Source organism: Nipponia nippon, unplaced genomic scaffold (genome assembly GCF_047370975.1).
Source record: "Nipponia nippon isolate SJK-2023a ecotype South Korea unplaced genomic scaffold, ASM4737097v1 scaffold_11, whole genome shotgun sequence".
NCBI classification, from domain to species: Eukaryota; Metazoa; Chordata; class Aves; order Pelecaniformes; family Threskiornithidae; genus Nipponia; species Nipponia nippon.
Genome location: NW_028262302.1, coordinates 26,195,814 through 26,211,292, shown reverse-complemented (window position 1 = coordinate 26,211,292; position 15,479 = coordinate 26,195,814). Strand labels below are relative to the sequence as shown.

The following is a 15,479-nucleotide window of genomic DNA, read 5'->3' as shown; positions in this document are numbered from 1 at the left end:
AGGAAAAGTTTGACCTCTGCCTGTTCTTTACTTCTAAATGAATTCGGGAGATTATGACAAAGACTGCGTAGGCGTGTTCCCAGTATTTAGTTTCCAAAAGATGGAAATATCATCTTCCTCGACCTTCAGTGGTTTTAGCAGCGGGAGCTGGAGCGCTGCGTTCTTGGCGCAGGGGCCACGGCGCAGCCTGAAAGCTCCCAGCTCCTGCACCCTGGTTTCCTCCCACCGGCTCCTCAGCCTCCTCGCTGTGCTGCCAATGGCAGGGCAGGGTTTCCCGTAATTCTGGCAGTGTGGAAGCTGGGGCAGGAGGCAAATCTTGCTGCATCTTGCTCTCCCGCTGAAAGTGATTTATGGCATTTTGGGGGTCATGGAGAAGCCAAAGGGTGCGCACGCACTTTCCCTCCTTCTTTCTCTCTGTGTATATATAAATATATTTGAACACTGCTACTGCTGGCTTCTGAATGTATTAACATTTGTTTAGCCCTGGATTCATCCTACCCTAAATTTGCCTGAGGTGCCTGACTCTGGAGCACAGACATCCTCGGGCTCCCTCTGTTGTCAATGGAGTGAAGCACCTGCAGAAGGTGACCCAGCTCTTAGGTGAGTGGTTTCGTTAATTTGCTTCTGGCTTATTCTGTGCCAGCAAAGCACATGCAGGCAGCTGGGAAGGGTCTGGACCTACGTGTCCTGTGCGGCCGGGAGCCTTGGCCGGGCCCCACTGCGCCAGGTGCTGCACAGACACGGGGCAGGAAAGCGGACCTGCCTGAGGTAGCTTGTGATCTGGTGGTGCATCTACCCAAACAGGTAAAAACCAGGAGCATCAGGTCAGGTTAGGGTAGAGGCAGAGGAGCTTATGCTTGTCTGGATCAGCCGGAGGAGACTGAGGTCCTGAAGGCACCCGCCTTGTACTCCCTGTGCATGCAAGTCCCGTGCTCCCCTTGTCCTTTGCTTCATGGCAAATGAGATTTGGAAGAAGGGCAATGAGATGCCTTTGTAGGTGGCTCTGGGGTGACATCTCTGCAGCAAGAATCTGTCAACCCAAGTCCAATGAGCTGATGATGGGCCCATCTTGCTGCTCAGGGAAGGGAACTGGCATCTCGAGAGTGAGGAGAAATGAAACAGCGAGGAGAGATGAGAGATAGGGAAAGGCACACCTTGAGATGAAAGACGTGTGGTTTGTGTTTGAGGAGTAGTGACGTTCCATGGAGAGGAGGATTTATTTCTTCATTAAGTTGGTGCCTGAACGAGTTTATCTTGAAGCACTGAACAAGTGTCATTAATGTTTCCTTTGAGCAAACAAGGCTCTTTGATAATGCCTACCCTCTTTTGACCTTTATTTTAATTTTGAATGCTACTAATTAACACCGATCATTCATTCAAACACTAAACTGGTTGTTCCTGCTAAATGCAAAGCAAATGCTTTGTGGTCAGGAGCAAAGCGGGGGCAGGCTTCTGTAGGGAAACTCCAAGGTTGCAGGATACCCTACGCAAACCAGGGACTCCTGTGTTCAAACAGGGGAATTTCCTCTTTGGTCCTTGGAGAGTAGCTGGGAATAACACATCCCGTAGGAAAGGAGAGGGAGCTTTCAGCAGATGGCCTGCGGAGGCAGTGCCAGGACTCAGGACCTTCTAAACCCTGTTTTTTATGTTTTCTTCTGAAGTGTCTTTTTTTCAGCTCCCTTGGCAAGTGTGTTTGGTGGCTGCTGAAGAGCACAGTTTTGCTCTGCTACCAAGCCCCTCCCTGTCATTGCTTGGATTGCTGACCAAGGATGCGCTGCCTCTTGTCAAGGGGGATGATCCTCCATGCTCAGAGGAAGGTAGGAAGGTTCATCCACCCTGTGCACCAATCCTAGCCTGCTCTGTGGAGCAAACCTGCCCACCAACCCCACCAAAAATCCTCAGACCTGTGCTTGGACATTGCCTTCACCCAATTTGTCTGAAATACAGGCAGACAGGGGGGACTCAGTGGGTGCCAGAGAGTCTCTGTGGCCAGAAGATCTGGGCTGGGTTTTGGGGAGGAGGAAGGAGTTTTACTGAGGGGATACCAGGGGCCATGGTTTCCTTTCTCTGCACAAGTCCTACCCTAGTGTTTTAGCACTTGGAGAACTAATGGAGAGTGAGATCTCTTAATGTGAGAAGAGCTCCCTGGTGCACCCGTAGTGGGGCTGCTGGTGGTGTGAAGGAGGAACTGGGCATTTGCCCACATTTCCTGCACAGGCTTAGGGGACAAAACAGGATTCTGGGCTCCAGCTTGAAACCCTCTCTGTTTCATATGAGTATGAGTAACCACTGTGGCTAGGCAGACTGTGGCAAGGAGATAGAGGCTGGGGATTTGGAGGTCAAATTCTTCTTTTGGGTATAGCAGCACAATCCTTGGTGCATCCCAGACAGTGGGGTCAGTTGGGTGGTATCTGCAGACAGGTCTGAAGCCCCACTGTAAGCATCTTATAGGACTGGAAGCAACGCCACCAGGGCTTTAGTTTCCCCTCTGAGGAACGGGGCTACTGGACTTCCCTGCAGAGAGTCCTGGATCTCCACCACCAAGTGCTTTTATGCTCACTCCAGCCCTCCATGAAGCATGTGTGTGCACAGCTCTCTCCCAAAATGCTTAGCAATTTTACCAGCTTCGGCCCATTTCCTGGAAAGAAGAAGCAAATGCAACTGAAAACTCAGCAGCATCGGCAGCACTATTGAATGACAGGACCCGTCTATTTTGGTCTAATAATGACTACAGTATCTAGCAGTCTGCCATCATTGTGGTCCCACGATATTTCTAGCACAAGCAAGGAAAGATAAAGCATCCACTGGCAATGAATATCGAGCCTGTAACAGCTTCCAGAGCAGGCCAGCAGATATAAATATAACTTCCTAGTTTCCACACACCAACAGTTCTGTGCAGCTAAACAAAACCTCTTTTCTAGCCCCCACGAGAGGTTTTAGCACCCATGGAGCAATCTGTTTTGTACAACTCTATGCCTGCTAGAAACTCAGCCTGCCTTTTGCCATGCCACCTCAGCCTGTAAGTCCTATGAGTCTGATTTTAAGCAGCATAGTGAAGCAGGATACCTTAAACATTTCATTCAAGAGCTCCACCACATCAGAGGGCAGTGAATGAATCACGTACATTCCTTTATCTGATGGTGTGTTTGTGTAAAAGGAGCGACATGCAGTGAGGAACTTGCTGTTGCAGGGAATTTGTGTTTACATAAATCTCCAACCCACAGATTTTTTTTTTTTTTTCTTTCTCTGCCGTTCCCTGTATGCAAAATCCTCATTGGGAGCTATTTAAAAACCATCAGCATTCAAATAGTTTACAAACTGAAGCTGGAAAGGGGGAGGAAATGCATGATTGCAAAGGGATGCAGTGTTTAGGGAGCTGGTCTTATGGCTCTGCAAAAGATTTTCCATAAGTGTTTTGGTTTTGGTTTTTTTTTAATGCAGAAAGGAGGGTGTATGTTAAATGTCCATGAAGGTACCCATACCTAAGGACATTAGTAGCACATTATCTCTACTCCTGGTGAGAATTAATCAATTTATTATGCATCAAGAAAATGCTGCTGGCCTTAACCTGTGCAGAGAGGTCCAAAGCAGAGAGGGTCCCAGATCTGCAACGACACTTAAGTACCCCCAAAAGCCTTGAGATCAGTCTCTGAAATCCCATTGATTTATATGATTTGACTGACTCCTGATCCCCACCCTGGTGTCTTGCTCCCAACACGTCCCATCAAAACAGCTCCTGTACCTTCTATTTTGGAGGCTCTTGCACACAGGATGACATGCTTGCCAAGCCAAGTACTGTAAAGCTGGGGAATATCAGAAGTGACTTTGCTCAGGCAACTCTAATTGCCTCTCCCTGCCCATGCTTTTCCCCTAGGTCTGCCTGGGGCGACCTGTCTCCCACTCATGCTTTCTTTGCCTGGTCCTGCCATTGCATCCTACCCAAATCCAGGTTTTCCTTTCCTCCATATGCTTATGTTTTCCTGAACAGGGTTAAAAAGGGAAAAAATAATTGTCATCGAATTTGAGCAGAGGCTCATTCCTGCTACGGAGACTCACTCATTTCTCACCCCTTGCTTCCTGCAGCAGGGAAGGCCAAAGAAAAGGCCATCAGAGTGCCTTACGGTGGGTTAAATCAGGCAGTTTTCCCAATCCTGTGTATGAAGCAGGTGAATCATTGTCTGCAATAACCAACAGTTTTCCTCCCCACCTCAGGGAGATGCCATGTGCAGGGAGCACCATCCAGGGCACATGAAAACAGGGTTTGTGACTGGGAGGTGTCCGGCAGCCTTACGGACTGGCAGCCTAATGCCACAGCTCTACGCGTTGCATGGATGAAATCAGCTACGCCCATCTGTGCCCTTGCACACGCACATGCCCTGGTTCTCCTGCCGCAGCACAGATGCAATGGGCACAGGAATGGACTCGTCTCTCTAATCCCTCATGTATCCTTTGTATCTCATTCCCATTAAATGCAGAAGTGGCAGAGCATGTGCTGTATCGGCAGCATGAGACAAACGATAATATCCAGCATGGGCATGGGGGTCCCTGCTGCCTCTGTTGCCCCTGAAAAACTGCAGGTTTCTCCCAGGATTATTTCCTTCCTCACCCATGTTGCAACCAGGGGCAGAAGCCACGTGCAAATGTTGTGGCTATAAATGTTCCTGGTGAGCATCACCGTCTGGTATCTGACTACAAAGGGAGTTGTGCAAAGTGGCAATGGCAGGAATCCAGAGCCCCCAATGTGGTCGCACCCCTGCGTCACAGGAAAGCCTTTCTCTGGGCCGCCCCTTGCCTCCTGGCTGATCACTAACCACCACTTAACAACACTTTTCCTCCTAACGAACACAACAGCAGTGGGAAGTGTCTAGTCCTGGGGCCTGCCTCCTTCATGGGTGAGGCTGACAGTGTGGCTACAACAGATGGTCTGGAAAATCCCCTTTGATGGAGCAACTCTCCTCCCCACAACTTGCTTGGGTGTTTTCGCAGCAGGGAGCCTCTGGTCCTGCATTACTGATGGAGAACAATGCCAGTCCCATGCCCCTTTTCTGGTGTTGTCCCATGCACTCACTTGGAGGGCAGTCCTACCACAAGGAGCAGTTCCCTTCCCAAGCCTTAAGCCAGGCTCAGCCTATTTCTGGGAAAACCTTTTGGCTCACACGTCACTAAATGCTTGCCTGGAGCCTTTGCTTGCAGGATGCTGAATACATCTGGCGCTGCATGTGTGGGTTTCGATTATGGTGGTGATAGTTTATCACCAGCTACTTAACCCCACTTTAGACTAGCAGGTCGTACTGCCCCAGGTTACTCTGTTCACTGGGGTTGCTGCAGGGAATAACAGCTTGTGTACACAGACATCATTAAAGGCAAGCTTGTGTGTGCAGCAATATGCAATAGCTGGGTTGCGCTAATAGGTTGTGCCTATTATTAACATTACAGTGGCGCTCGAGGCTCTGGCTGGGATTGGCATGCTTGGTGCTGTGCAGGTACTTGGGAAAGAAATTTTGACGCGACGTAAGCAGTAGACAGTTTGTAATGGGGTTTTGCGAGGGGTTTCTGGCGTGGGTGTCTGTGAGCTGATCACTGCCCTACAGAGGTTTGGCTTGAGGTTTTTCTGTGCCAGGCAGGAGGTTATTCAAATGCCAGCGAACGCCTGAGTTGGCAGCGGGACGGAGTCTCTGTCTGCTCCCGTTGCAGGGGTCCTGACTCCTTGATGGGCTGGGAAGGATGGGGAAAGCAGAGATGCAAAGGAGGCTTGCTCTGCTGGGAAGACATCTTTCTGGCGGTGGGGCAGTACGGTGACTTGTTGGGCAGAACAGCTCAGTCAGTGCATCTCAGGCATCACCCCTTTGAGGCTGGGCTGCAGGTTTGAAAGGAAACCAGATAGAAGGAGGCAGCAGGGAGCCCTCCCAGCAGTGGTGCAAAGGAGGTGGGGAGAAGAGCAGGAGCAGTGAGGAGAAAAGAGGGAAGCTCTGAAAATGAGAAAGTTAAGCTAGGTTATTCCTGTGGATAGTTTTGGGGCACTCATTTGCATGAGGATCCAACCAGAGACATGCCTCGGTAGATGCTTTGCACTGTGCTCTCTGGCCTCTCTGCTGACTGCAGCTATCTCAGCAATATCTCTTGCAAGCTGTAGAGAAGAGAATCTATTTCATCCCAAGCGACAGGTGATTCATCTCTCAACCAGGCTCCTTGCGTGTCTCTCAGACACCCCATCGGGAGTGTGGATTCAGCAAGGCCGGGGGTCATCCCAGCCTCCTCCAAAGCCAAGTCAACCCTTGGGTCGTTGCATCCAGCCTGGAACATGAGAAGTGTTGCAACAGCCTGAGAGCAATTAGGGGTGAGGACGCCAAGGAATGTGCTCAACACAGGATTGCTCTATGCTGGGGCAGGGGAGGCGTTTATAAAAAAATGCAGCTTGGGCGAGAGCCCTTTGCTTGAAACAGGAGAGGAAGGAAGCCTTGGAATATCGAAGAATATAATAGATTTTCTATTATTTGCCTTGCAAAACAAACAACAACTCTCTCCTACAGTGTTTCCACAGCGACATAGATATAAACATACAAATTCCAAGGTTACTTCTGATGGATTTCTTCAGTGCTCAGAACAGGCTCTTCCCAGAGTCGAAGCATTACGAGGGAAGGCTCATTCTAGTAGGAGTGCCCTTAACAGTGCTATTTATTGAGGCAAGGCCTTTATTTTGCAATGAGCTGTACTGAGCTGGAAAACACGGGGGCTTGTGATTTCAGGGTCTAATCTGCTTTTTCAAACTGTGGCGGGGAAAGCAGATATTCAGGGCGATTTTAATGGCTGGAGCAGCTGGGTCGTAAATAAGCCATGTAGAACTGAGTCTAATTTTTCCCTGAACAGGATGCTCCTGCAGATGTGACAATTAATCACAGTGATCAGCGTTTCTGTACAAGCATTTCCAGATAAATTGAAATGATGGGTTCTTGCTCTTTCAAGGGGTCGAATCAGAAATTCAGTCTGGAGGCTTAGCACTTAGTCAATACTTCCCCAGAAATGGAGGATACTGAAAGAGAGAAATTGCGATGTGGGAAATGTCTCCTGGACTTGCAGTCTGGAGGCCACAGCTGGGATTTCTTCCAAATATCTTTGCAGTTACCATGGCATTTATTGTGCCTATAAAAGGTCCTCCAGGTGATGCTCTTTGGCATTAGACATACTAAGTACAAAGGGAAGCAGGTTAATTGGATTTCTTTGAAAGACTAAACACAAGAGGACCCAGGCTGATAAGGAATTGTATTATTTCCACAAAGAGGTTGCCAGCTGAGCATCTCAAAACTCACTTATACCATGGATGTGCTTGTGCGCTGCTGCGTCAGCACTGAGTTCCCAATTTGCTGTTGGCAGGTAGACAGAGAAGAATAAAATGCTGCAGAAGTGGCCATTTTTTCTCTGCCTATCTCCATGAAAACTATCTCAGAGAGTGCTGGTGGACCCTCCCAAGGATGGCTGCATAGCAGGCCTGAGGCCAAGCATGAGCAGGCAGGGATGCCACGCGCTGGGTGTAAGGGGTTGGCTGTAGAGACAAATTCATAGCTTTCAGTGTTTACCATTGTCATGAGCTGGCCAGTGCTGCTGGACTATGTGCTGCTTGGCAGACAACAGTCCAGGTCAATGCCGCCTGGATTAATGCTGTCTGCTTGGTGTTTTCACATCCTAGACCACCAGACCAGGCTGCTCACCAGACCTGTGCTGCTCCAGTCCTTGACCTTGCACTGACGCATGCCCTGGGCTCTGCACTGAGCCCGTGGATCTTCTAAGCCACCTGCAGCATGGGGTTTGTATGGGTATGTTGGGATCCAGGGTGGTTTGGAGTGGAACCGGCTATGGGGTGTCTTGTTCTGCTGTCTGGTTTTGGGATGCTCCTTCTCCTGAGTGCCTTGAGGCTGTGTGGCTTTCAAGTATGAGCTGCCTTGGCACAGTGATCTGGCCATCAACAGGAACTGGTGATACTGGGGAGGAAGGCAGTGTAGAGACACCATAGCTGCAAGAGTTATTTTGGGATCTGGGAAAAAATTTATTATTTTTATTCATGCTTCTCTTATCTGGACCATCCTGGGTGATCATGGAGCAGTTCCTGGAGTCTGGACTTTGCTGATCAGGAGATGCTGCAGGTCCAGGCTATGAGGGAGCAAAGGTGTCACCCTTGGTCTTGGGATCAATTCTGAAGCCTGCTCCTGGCTGGAGAAAAGGCTGCTTTGCTTTGGGTGAGTTGGTTGCAGTCTTTGCCGCATCCTCCTCCTCTGTCAAACACTCGCCTGCTTGGGGAGCACCACTGTGCATGAAGGGGCTGGAGGAAGGCTTGGACCATTGCTTGGGAGTTTCCCCGTCCTGCCCACCCACTACAGTCCGTCAATTTAATTTTGTCAGGCAGTGATTGCCTCCCTCCAGGACTGATCATATCACACAACCATGTGTCACCCAGGCAGGTTAGGATTTATTGTGCTGGTCTCTCCAAGAGGCTGTATTTTACAAGCCTGAGTCTCAGGGGAAGGGGAGGAGAAATTTCTCTTCTCTCTAGTTGTGAGACCACCCACAGGAACCTGCAGCAAGGCAGGGGAAGGGGAGCTGGATCCTGTGCTGAAGGCACCTCCTCAGCTGGGTCTCCATCCCCAGAGCTGGCATGGGAATCTGAAGAAAGGAAATTTGTACCCGTGGTGCCTGCACTGTCCTGAACCTCTGGGCCACATCTGCACCCTCACCTGCCATCAAGCCCTGCTCCTGAAGGGAATAGGTGTGCAGTCCTTGTGAGCACCTCTTGGGGTTGCAGATGTGGGATTTTGACCTGGCTGTCAACTTCTGAGAAGCAGAAGAGTTGTGGTTAATCGCACAAGAAACAGGGAGCTCCCATTATCGTTTGCCCCATGCTGTGGCCCTCCTGCTGCTCTGGGATGCAGCAGATGAAGTAATGTGTGCCTGGATAACCCTGGGTATAAAACAGCATGTGGAGTGAAGAGAGCAGTAAGTAATCCCTATACAAAAATTTGTTTGTTTTTTTTTTTTTTCTTTACATACCAGTGTTTTTCTTTAGAAGCCAAATAATCACGTCTATGCTTGGGATTTTCCATCCTGCTGAGAGCTATCAGTTTTGATTAGCACATTAAGTGCCTGCTGAAATTAAAATTATCAGCAGTTAAAAGATGACCTGAATGATGAGATAAGATAGAACCCTTCTAAGCAAAAGCATCTTCATGAATGAAATGAGATGGAGAAAGGCCTTGTTTTTCTCCCAGGAGCACATACAGGGCTCTGCTCATATTTTTTGCTTCTTCCCTCTGCTGTCACTTGTCTTCCCGTGGAGAGCCTCACTTTTCTTGGCTGCCACCAGACTCCTGATGGACATTTTCACAGCCATTAATTGAATATTGACATGTGACAAATGCTTCACAGTGAAGCCGTTCTGCCTTGACCATCCACATGACTTAAAGGAGAGAAGGGCAAGACATGAAATTATCTCATTACCAGGGCGAAGGTAATCCTTCATGTTGGCCGAGAGGACCCTTGCGAGCAGCCTGCTGGGCTCCTACATGAGGGCCAGGTCCTCTACTGCTGCCAGAGACATGGGAGGCCCTTTTGTGGCTTCTCTGGAGGTGAGAACGTCAAGAAGGGGCAATTACGTCCAATTGCTCCAGCCCACATTGACTGGGTTGGGCCCGTGGGTGATGTTGGCAGTGAGCAGCAGGTCACGTCACTGCTTGCTCTTCACTGGCCTCAGTTTTAACTTGTTCAATCCCCGTGGCTGCAAGCAAGATGAGAGGGTTTTGCGGGCACGGCGCGTGCCAGAGCTGCACTGCCTCTGCCCAGCCCCAGCGAGGCCGTTCCACTTCTTCATGATTGCCACCGTTTAATTTCTGTAGTTCCAGATTTCCAGTTTGAGTGTCTTCAGCCCAAACCTGAAGCTGTGTGACATCATTCTGCCTCTGCTGGTCAGGAGAGGCTCCAGAACTGGAAAATGTCTCTTCTTGCAATACTTCCGGCATTCAACCTTTGAAATTTCTGTTGCATTAGCCGAGCAGATTGACTTTCTAACCTCTCACTCAAGACCAGCTTTCCCCCTTTATTAGAGCTCTTCCCTGAAGCATTTGCAGCTTTTCAACTTTTTTTTTTAAGTGAGAACTCCAGGCATAGATATGTTTTTCCAGGAACAAATGGTGAATGGGCTGTTCTCCCTCTTGGCACGCCACACATATCCACGTCCCAGGACCCTGTTTGCTCTCCGGACTTCAGCAACAGGAGCTTGGGGACACCACCAGTCACCAGCCAGGCCTATGTCTAGTGGTTCAGTGGAAATTAAGCACTATTATATTAGGTCTTGCTGGGACGGAGTTAAATCAACTCACCACAAGTATTTCATTTTGATGGGTCTGGGACTATGCTTTTTTCTGGTAACGACGTTCAGAGAAACAGTCCTCCAATCTGTAGACATTACCTCTATTCCTCAGTCGTTGATCCTGACTTTGAATTGAGCCACGTTAAAATAAAAACCTCCTACTGACTTCAGTGGGAGAAGAGCCCAGGTGACGCGTTTGTGTCCGACAATGCCATGGTAGGTTTGGCAATGCTACGTTACATTACTGTCCCTAAAGTGTTTCTCTTGGCTTATGGGCAATGATATAGACTGAGTCGAGTCTGAAACTTGATTAATGAGAACATATACTACAGGAAAATGGATTCAGCATTTGCAAGAAGACAGACAGCCTCAGGCATTTTGTGGCTTTTGACAGCTGGGAGCCATGAACGTCTGTTGTCTTTTTTTTTTTTTAAAAAAAACCTCCATAGAATGAACACATTCAGCAAATGGAAAAAAAAAAAAAAAAAAAGGAGAGAAAACATTACTCCCGGCTGGGGTGAGAAAAATCAAGTCTATCAGCGAGATTGTCTCGGTGGCTAAAGGGCAGCTTCCTGGGTTTTGATGTTGGTGGGTTCTTTCTTTAGATAGCTGGTTAAATTCTTCTTTTTTGGGGGTCTTTGTTCAGCAAAGACATTTGAGCTATGCTGCAGATGGAGAATTTGCAGCCAAATTCCCCTGTGGGCACAGTGCATGGACTGGGGTGTTTGCAGTGAGCAGAACACTCTCTGGTGAGCTCAGAGAGGTTGGTAGGAGTGAGATTCCCCTTTGAGATTCAGAGGAACCATGCGGGGGCAAAGCAGAAATTTGGGAGTACTGACTCAGACTCACTGTGTGGGATGGGAAGGATGGATGACTTCTGACTTCCATCTGAAAGGAGGGAGTCCACGGTATTTGCCCCTCAGCATCATTGCTGCTGGTTGCCCACACAGCCAGACAGATGCTGCTGCTCTGGTTGCACCAGGTTGATGGTCTTTGCACTCAGGAATGCAAGAAAAATAGTTCATGGAATGAAAATATAGTTCTGGAGAATATGACACATAGCGCATGGTGAACGTATTGTGCAGGTTGGAGCTGGCCAACATCTCATGTATTTGGCATGTGTCCTTTAAAATTAATCATGTGTTTGAGTGATATCCTGGTTGGGGATGCTTTCCTGAGTTTGGGACATAAAATGCAACTTTAGGGAAGACTTCCTTAATCCAACAAATAAATCTGTTGCAGACGTATGAGTGTTTTCTGTTGTTTTTCATGGAGCTCTTTATAGCTTTCAGATGGGACACTCCCAGCTTCCTCCAGAAATTTCACTTGCAGTGAGTTCAACTTTTGGTCAGCACTGAAAATCCATGAAGAATATCAAGATGTTCAGGGCCCCAGATACAAAAGCCAAGAAGGACTAGTGATACTTAGTAGTGATTACATTTGTTTCCTTTCCATAGGAAAGGATTGATTTCTGTGTTAAAAGGAGTGCATTTCTTACAGAGCGAGCAGGCAGCATGACGGATGACCATATTAATAATATAGGATTTCTTCTCCTATATGTGGGAATGGGCTAGAGACTCTCCTCCTCCTCTTTCCTTACAAAAGGGGAAATAGAGGCTAATTTATAAAGATAGACTGCAGTGCGTGATGGTTGGCAGAACACGACTGATCACTTCGTGCGTAGATACTATATTATTAGGTCTCAATAATGGGTCCCTGATGTCCCAGACTGGGGACAGGTCCCTCCGCTGCTGTGATTTGCTGTGCCTCCCGCAGCTGCCGGTTCTGCTGTCAGCCGGACACCCCTCCTGAAGGTGTTTTTAGTGCCTGTCATTGACTTTCAAGACCAGATGCCCGTTTTCTCCAAGGTCTGTGGGAAGTACGTGTGAGTTTGAGGGGAGCGATCCCTTGACCCAGACAGCACTTGTGGCAGCGAAGCCTTTGCCGACTGCTCAGGCATAGTGCAAGAAAAGTTGGGCCAGAGGCTTTGCACAGTGAGTGGGAGGCAGAAGTGAGCTGACAGGGCTGGGAGTGGGAGGCTGAGACCGTAATTTTCTCCCTCTGATCTGCCTTGCTTGTACATAGGCATTTCCAGCACGCGAGAGCGGTCTGCACATAGGATACATCAGCTGTATGCCAGTTCCCCCAGGAGTGGGTTCAAAGTAAAGGCAATGCTTCATCAGAAAGCTAATTGAGGAACTGAGTCTGAAGTCTGGTTGCAGAACAACCTGTTTTCTCCATCCTGTTTGATTTCAATTCAGCTTGCCTGGAAAACTCAGATCTGTGCATCCCCGTGCCAGCTATGTTAACTTCCCTATGGCACCACACAGCTTGCCACAAATTATCGAGACGATGCTCACGGCTGCACTTTCTTGTTATCCTTTGGTTACTCATATTTAGTATTTGTAATAACCTGCGTCATTTCCTGCAGTTCTAGCTCTGCGTTTCACTGGCAAAAACCAATGTTGTTTAAAGGTGAATTTTTTTTTCCATTCTGGGAGGGAGATTTTGCTGCTTATATATCAATATGATGGCTTGCAGTGTTCTGGCAAGCTGGAGAAAGGAGATAAGAATGAAAGAAATGCTACATTTCATGACCCAGTGGCTTATGCTCTGTGTGCTTCACTGTGGACATTTAACAATCACAAGAGAAGGTCTTCTATGCCCCTTAAAATATCCACATCTTTAATGTAAATGAATCAGAACCATTTTTTCATGGTTGGGTCATGCGACTCCGAAGCCAGAGGGGATAACAGTGGATATATTGTATGTATGGATGAAAAGAGAGAGCCCTGATGCTGGAGCAGACACTTAGTACAGAGAGATACAATAAGGAGACGGCTAACTAGCGTCATGTGTTTTATTTCTGTGTTACGTTTGGTTTCTTTTCTGAATGTCCCTGAAATGAGAGGTGACATGTGCAGGTCAGTAGGGTGCTGAGCCCAGGGTCGGGAGCTGGATCCGTTCTCAGTGCCGCTACCTTGCTGGGTGATTTTAGGGACATCTTTTCCCTCTTTGTTTCCATTCTAGCTTTTCTCTCTCACCCAGCCATACTGTAAGTGCTTTGCGGAAAGGATCATCTGTCCCTCTGCAGTTACTCAGTGCCTGGGATCATGGGGTTTTGCTCTCCTCTCCATTATTTCTGTAATATAATGATTATGAGAGTCCTGACTCATGCAAGCACATGAATCAGGGGGGTGGATGGGGTTAAGACTGGTGCATCTGCCTAAGGAGAAACAGGACAGCGCTCGCAGGTGTCCTTCCTTGCAGACCCGGGGCTGCCTCTCCACCCCAAGCCAGGTTCACTGCTTACTGGTTAAGAATGGGCCAGTTGGGTTAGATTTTGATAGCTTCTCCATGTGGTCAGGATCTACCCCTCTGACAGGATCTGGAAGACAATCATCTTGCCATTTGCATCAGAGACGCTGTGTCAGTACTCAGTGCTATGGAGCAAACGCAGAATTGCACAAACTCATTGCTCCTGGGTGGAGGTGACACTTGCAGAGCTTCTGCCCCAGCCACAGCACGGACCTTTTGCCTGGCCAGGGAGATGCCATAAGGAATGGAAATACAGTAGTAAAAATACGAAATTCAGACAAATGACATTCTTGGGGGAGCGAGTGTTGGACACGACTGGTTCAGACAAAGTGGTTACTGCCTTGCTTTGTATCCCATCTCACACCCCACAGGGCTGCTGATCTGCAGTTCCCTGCATGGCTTTCTGTGCTTTTGAGAGCTTGCTAGGTTCCTTAAGAAGAGCAAAGCATTTTTGCTGAAGGTCATGCTTTCAGTGCGACAGCAGGAGAAGCTGTGTAAATGAAAGGTTTGCATAAAAAATGGGAAAGGTAGAGCCAGCCTGGAAAGGACCTTTTTTTTCCTGGGCAGCTCACTTGCATTTCACAAAGGAGACTTGTCTGTGTCTGTGGTGATGAGTGTGGCAGGGCCAAATCCATGGGACATCTGGAGCCAGCTCTTTATTCCAGTGATAGGTAAGAGGCTCTGAAGTATGCTGATGGTATTATGGAGCTGCGTGTGAGTTTTCATTATGCCCTCCATGGATTTCATGCTATCAGTGTGCATGGCTGAGATGCACACGCAGCCCTCCAGCATACTGATGAGCCCGTGACATTAGTATTCAGCACCAAAACCCGGAGCTGTTAGACGAGGAATAATGGTGTGAAGGGGAGAACTGATAAATGATTAGGCTGTATTATAATACTGGCAGTGCTGACCCAGCTCCCTCGCAAAGGAGATTTACCAAGTACCAATTTAGAGCTTTAGCACCATAAATAAGTGACTGTGGAGGATAGGTGTGTTTTGGGTGCTGGGTTTGTCACTGGGGAATTTGCAGAGAGGGAAACACATGATTGACAAGGGGCTAGAAAAATAAGCAAGTCACAGGCTCCTCTGTCTGTCTGCACACACATGGTTTCTATTAGCAGGGCATGCGAGCACCCACCCCTACTCGGCACAACACTTGGCACAAAGTTAACTTAAAATTATACTCAGGTTTAGGTGCTTTTTGTTGAACTGGGCCCTAACTACATGATCACTTTGGGCTAAGAGTGCAAGGGGACTGCTGGCAGCTTGATGCATTCCAGATGTTTCAACTGAAGGTGAAATTGCCCCTTTGCCCTCTGAATTTGGGTTAAATCACTGGGGCTGGGGTTGCCCAAGCTGTTTGATATAGGGGCAGGTGCAGTGTACAGACTGAAGGTTACTGTGCAGGAGTGCCCTGCAGCTGTGGGAGCCACAGACAGAATTCATGGGTAAATTAATTTAAACAGGTGAACAGCTTTGCTCTGGTTTGTTGTGTTTAACCTTCGTTGCAGTCGATGTTTTATCTAGACCTGTGGATAAACAAAAGAAAAGCCCAGAGGCTAAACCAATGTGATGTTTTTCGTCTAGTTTTCAAACAGAGCTGATTTATAGTGGGCACAAAAATATGAGTGAGTGGTTATGCTTTTTAAAAATAAATTAAAGACAACATTTGCAATGAATGTAGCACATGACCTAGCCAACTTTTTCTGAGCACTTTTTATAAGAACAATAGTAAGGAACAGCCTCTGTTTTTATGATTAGCTGAAAATGGTTGCAAATGTTTCCTTGACACCAGAGGCAAATG

The 15,479-nt window shown here is 48.1% G+C and overlaps 1 long non-coding RNA gene across 3 annotated transcripts in view; it reads left to right on the top strand.

Annotated features, from left to right (window-relative positions):
* Nucleotides 1-383: 383 nt before the first annotated feature.
* Nucleotides 384-15,479, top strand: part of LOC148056921 (uncharacterized) — a 63,835-nt gene continuing 48,739 nt past the window's right edge. For 2 of the 3 annotated variants that reach the window (XR_015702198.1, XR_015702197.1), the window contains exons 1-2: nt 384-600; nt 7,685-7,801. This is a non-coding gene — a long non-coding RNA (uncharacterized LOC148056921). The remainder of the gene's footprint in view (nt 601-7,684; nt 7,802-15,479) is intronic. The other variant, XR_015702199.1, reaches the window with a different exon arrangement.